This window comes from Hippoglossus hippoglossus, chromosome 13 (genome assembly GCF_009819705.1).
Source record: "Hippoglossus hippoglossus isolate fHipHip1 chromosome 13, fHipHip1.pri, whole genome shotgun sequence".
Classification (NCBI taxonomy): Eukaryota; Metazoa; Chordata; class Actinopteri; order Pleuronectiformes; family Pleuronectidae; genus Hippoglossus; species Hippoglossus hippoglossus.
Genome location: NC_047163.1, coordinates 27,509,636 through 27,515,637, shown reverse-complemented (window position 1 = coordinate 27,515,637; position 6,002 = coordinate 27,509,636). Strand labels below are relative to the sequence as shown.

The window sequence follows — 6,002 nt, the reverse complement described above, 5'->3', positions numbered from 1 at the left end:
GATATAAATTATCAAATATGCATCCCATACTTTGTATTCCCCTTCTGTTGTCCTGGAGCTTTAATTTTCCCAATCACATAATTAAATGTCCCCCTCTGCCCATCCACTACAAGCACACAAGCAGACAGACAGAGAGAGAAAGAGAGGGGTGGGGGGGGGCTATGAAGACCATCATTTACCCCCAAACCCCGACATTCAACGGGTACAACAACAAGCGGAGAAAGCAGAATCGCGGGCTGACCTTATATATACAGTCTATGGGGCTGACCAGCGCAGAGAAATGCACGTCCCGTGTGAACAGCCAGGCGGCTGCGCGCTTGAGAACGGCGCTGCGCTGCCTCGCAGCGGCGCTTCCGCGTCCGGTGTAAACCCGGCGTAACGAGTGGGGGGGGGCTCTGTGTGTTTGTGCCAGTGTTACAGTAGTGCTGAACACTGCAGAAGTCTTCCACACTGCTGGCTGTGTGGCGCTGACACAAATTCCAGCTCACGCATGGGAGAGCGAGCGGTCGTGCCCGAGCAACTGCTGCAGCCTCCCAGTCCCAACGATCCAGACAAATGCCACATGTGAGTGAATCGCGGGCTGACCAGCGGAGAAATGCTCGTCCCGTGTGAGCAGCCAGGCGGCTGCGCGCTTGAGAACGGCGCTGCGCTGCCTCGCAGCCTCGCTGCGTCCGGTGTAAACCCGGCGTAACGAGTGTGGGGGGACAGGGGGGGGATGAGGTGGGGGGTGGGCCAAGGCCATGTAGGGAGACTTCCAGTGCCTTGTTACGACACAAAACCCAGGAAGCTCAATCGAGTCACTCAAGCATGACATTTCTGACTTAGAGGAACCATAACAAAACGCGCGAGTGTTTTTTTCCCAGAGTTTTTGGGTTGGTAGACATGCCAGATATCCACATTAACGTGTAGAAGCACTAACAAAGTGGAATTTGCATGCTATGTCCCCTTTAAACACCCTGAGTTTGGTATTAATTTATGTTTACATGCTATTGATCTTTATTGCTGAAATTATTTGTCAATTGAAGCAAGGCAGCAACCACACGTTACAACTATGGGATAATGGTACGTTTATTTTCCTGTAGCACAAGAGGAGAATAAATCGAACACCTCAGTGATTTCTGTTCTACAGGAATATCTTTGCTAACATTTGTTAGAAATAGCCACAATAAGCTACGGTCATATGAATAAAGATGGGTGATGCAACTCCTGTTTCTCACACTGTACAATAAAGCCAAAATATCTTGGATATGGGTGCTGCCATCCTGTGCTGGTGACTTTTTTGAGCCAGAGTGTGGGCAGTAATGATCAGAGAGGCGACCAATCACAGGTCAATCTCAGCTGTCAATCATGATATCTCACAATGTTTTTAGATCCAAATAACTAATTAAGAAAATTAAAACACTTGAGTGTGATATGAACTTGCTATAATGACAATAACCATATTTTGGGGATTTACTGAGATATTTTTAGTCACGTCCCATCTGCTCACATAGAGGTGCACAGAGTTGATGAGTTATATTGCAGCCAGCCACCAGTGTGCAATCCAGATGTTTTGGCTTCAGTTTAGGGAGCAGTAGGTCATCAATCTTTATATATCATCATTGGTCATACCAGACTAAGAAAAGCTCTAGCAGCAGAACCTGACAGTGAGTTGAAGTGACAAATTGTGCACATTATTGCTTATAAAGTTTCCCTTCATCTATCAGAGGTCAAATGTTTCATGTCTTTAAAAAAGTCCATTGTGTCTCTTTTATGGATTATTTTATTGACTTAAATTACATCATTATCTTGCTAAATAATAACACACAGTTATGTGGTGGACTTTGTCTAGTCAGGGTTCAGGTAGACAAACAGAAGAGAATGTCTGCCAGGCGAACCATTACCATTGCCCAAACTGGATCCAGCCACACAGTTAAAGTATAGACACAAGGACACTATCAATTTTCTCATCTAATCCGTTAAGTAAAATAAATCAACTTTAATTGACATTATGACATTTGTGTATTTAGTATTATGAATCAATTAATCCAAACTATAATAAACAGTTGTTTCAACACAGAAAATGTGGAGCTGCGACCCTCCTTTGATTTACACATGAACCTCATGGTTGTACTGTATGATGATCTAATAGATGTGTGCGTAAATATAGACATTATATGTGACAATGGTTATGCTGAGTGCTGTCCCATGTGTGGTGTGCCTAATGGCCGACACATATTGGGGGCAAAAAAATGTCAGGAATGATCTCATGACTGATGAGCGCCACAATGACAGCTACTGTGACCACCACTTGGTGTCATATTAGGTCAGCCATCTTCAGTCCTCAATGGAGCGGTGTCTTCTTTTCTTGACACTGAGGTTGAACCCAAATATATTTAGGTAATTGTCATATAAGATGACTATGTATTCGGATTCTGATTCTGATTCTGATTCTGACAAGAGACAAGCAAAAAAATTGTTTCAGCTTCAGAATTAATACATTTATACAGATATACAGGTTCAGAATATATACAGCTCTATATATATACATATATATATATGTATATATATACACTGCTTCAGAAAACAGAAATAGAATTGTACAATTTTAGTCAAATATGTACAAGTTTTTCTCCACATATTCTTTCAGTCTCAATCCTTTTATGTTCTCATTTTTCCAGTATCCAACAGTATGACAAGAGAACTTGAAAATAAACACCCTCTCTTGTCTGGTTGTAATATGAATGTTTAAACACATGTGTGCCAGTGTTGAAATGTGTCTTGAAATAGCTTTGGCGAAGCAAGGTAAACCCAATCCTGATTTCAGTTTCTCAGAAGCTTACAATACAAAAATAGCAGCTGCTGATGCCTCATGGTCCAGTTCTTCCTGTGCCATGTTTATGAGTGCGATAAACTGGTTGACATAACTATCATCAGCCTTGTTTTTCATGCATAATATTCAAATCAGACCAGAACACATAAAAAACATTTGATGTTAAGTATTTCTTCGGCTCTACTAAGAGACAAACAATTGACAGCGTTGTCTTGCTGCATAGTCGTATTTTCGGGTTGTGAAGTATCTCTTTTGTTTATTTTTAATTCATAATCACTTGTATGTAAATTAATTAGGTACAGCTTGTTTACTAACTGCTAGTAGCTGCTGTCTTGCATCAGTGGGTTTTGAGTTTTGTGCTCACAGTCAATGAACTAACAGGACACAAGGCAGATGTTAATGTTCACAACTTAACTGGTGAATCCGCTTGTGAGTTAGATTGCTAACACGTTTAACGTTAACGTTATTAGTACTGCTTTACCAACTGAGCCCAATAGAAAACTATTGCTACATAATTTTTTTTTAAGCTCTGGCCAACTTTCCTACCAGTTGTGCTAACTGATAACTAGATCTCAAAATTGCTAAGAATAAGTTCAACAGTGCAAGTTACACACACAGTCACACGATTGTACATGTTATAAAAACACTCAAGTAGGTTATACTTATTTTGGAGAGAACAGTGCCGTTATTGCCAACACTTTGACCTTCCATATGCTGCAGCTGTGTGCACTTTGTGTTTCTGTGCATTGAGATGTTACCCTCAATATTATATGTTCACTGATCTACCTCCAAATTAAGGGTTTTAGATAATCTGCTGGCTTGTTTATAACCTGCTAAAAATCACTATCAGTGTAGGCTCATTTCAACTCTGTGTATTGCTGTCTAGTCAAGGTACAGTGTTACCTCACCTCAAATCCAGTCACACTTTTTACTCTTTGGCTCCTCCACACATGCAGCCAGTGAAGGGAGAGGGTGATATGCCTGAGTGAAAACTGATTATGCCAGAGTTCATTCTGCTTAGGCTATGTGTCTAGACTTTTTGTTGAGTCAACAATATTTATAGAGTGTCTGGAACTCAATTGGTCAGACAGCTTATGGTTTGATTTTTTTTTTTTTAAACATCTGCATGAGTTGGAGCTTTGCTTTGTTATTTTGCAAATAAGGGCCAGTTCTTTTAGTAGCTGTGAGCTGTTATCATGGGTCGTGTTGACTGGTGGAGTTTTAGGGTCAGTGAGTGGTCATTATTCTTTTCACACACTGAGCAATACAAGTGCTTTGAAGTCTATTATACAGTATCTGTCCATGCTGCTCATAAATGTTAGGGTGAGTGCATGGGGTGCAGCTGCCCACATGTTCTTTTGGACTTTCTCTAAATCTGGAAATACCTAACACTTCTAGGCAGAATCCAAAACCAACTTTTTAGTCTACCTGCCAACAACTGGTTGCCCAAAATGCCATTGATGGGCGCGTACTAAAAGATTCATGAAGAACATCTTTACTTACATATTTTACACAGTAAACGGTCCCATTCTTAAGTTTTGTGGTTTTTATTTTTTCTTCCTTTCCTCTGCTGTTCTCCTTACCTCCTCTTTTCTCTCCCTTCATCTGTCCCTCCCTGAACTCCATCCTTAATTCATGTTCCGTCTCTGTCTACTGGGGTAAACACTTGGATTAGGTGATTGATTGATTTTTGTGGTGGCAGGCTACCATGGTGAAAAGTAACTAGCAGAAACACTGATAAGACTGGCAATGTGCCGCCACATACCCGCAGACTTCCTTAGCACTTACTGCTGTTTAGCTTGACACAGTTCTCTGGCACCAATAACGGTATCATCTAATCTCTTGTGTCAAGCCATAGCGAATGGTGGACAGCGAGGGTTAATCAAAGGATTGAGAAATCACTATCAACTTTAGCGGTATTTGTTGTAGTGAGGTACGCCCCTGTCAGTGACCCGCTATTGGCATCTGAACTAATTCATTTAATTCAACAACATTTATTTTTGGACCATGCTTATACGCCAAGAAATCATCATTCGCTATCTGGTGATCTGTTGACCTTTTCTCTTCTATTGCAGACATCCTCACATTCTCATGCACAGTGAGTCTTGCCATCAGCTTAGGATTCTTATGTTGGCCATTTTGGTCACCACCCAAAGCTCATTATTGTAGTTGAAGGCTAATGATGACTATAAAGCAATAAATCCAGAGCTGTGCTTCATGGGTCAGCTCCCCCATCACCCCCACACTCTGATACAATGATTTCATTACTCCAAGTGAAGCCCTTTTTTTCCTAGCCATAATGGAAATATAGAGTGTTAATAATTGACCTTGGAAATAGCAGTTGGCTTAAAAATATTATGAAAATGATCCATTTTATGTTTTTTTTACAGTTATTTGAACCACTTTCCATGGTGTTCATCATCAAATGAAATGTCCTAGTTGCTATGGAGATCACTTGTAATTACCTTTTCCTGGAGATAAGCTGCACCTTGAGTTACAATTTGTATGAGGCTAAGATAAGTAAGGTTAAAGGGATAGTTCACAGAAAAATGAAAATTCACTCATTATCTACTCACCACTATGCTGATGGAGGGGTGGGTGAAGTGTTTGAGTCCACAAAACACTTCTGGAGTCTCTGGGGTAAACTTTGTTCAACTAATACTATTTTTGTTCATGTTGCACTGGAAACGTTTCTCTCTCATTTTATATATATATATATATATATTCAGTGTCAAAATCTGTTAATGTATTGTGTAGACAAAAAATAATTAACAAGTCAAAATTGCACCTTTTCACTGTCTAATTAGGGTTTTTTGCGGGACCACAGTGGTCTCAGTTATGTATGGGGGGGATTTACAGTGACTGATTTTGAAAAGCACCGATTTAGACAAATACTTCTGAAGTGTGAGCAGATATCGGACATGACTTAGTCTAGTTGATTAAAAAGGTCAGTTAGACATGCTAACAGGTTGGCAATTTCTCTTGCTTATTGATTATGTTGCCAACTTGAAACTGTGCGACTGTAAAGAAGACTTCATTCTGTTCTGGAACTGAGACACAGAAGACTTCGTTCTGTTCAGGAACTCTCCCACATACTCTCCTGAACTCTCCCGCATGCTCCAAATGAGGGATTATTTAACAGAAGATTATGTAGCTTGTGGGAATGTATAATGGAGGCCTAGGTCTCTTA

At 40.5% G+C, this 6,002-nt stretch overlaps 1 protein-coding gene across 6 annotated transcripts in view; it reads left to right on the top strand.

Moving 5' to 3' along the window:
* usp2a (ubiquitin specific peptidase 2a) overlaps positions 1 to 6,002 on the top strand; it is a 46,011-nt gene that overhangs the window by 16,056 nt on the left and 23,953 nt on the right. The gene's annotated exons all lie outside the window — the stretch shown is intronic.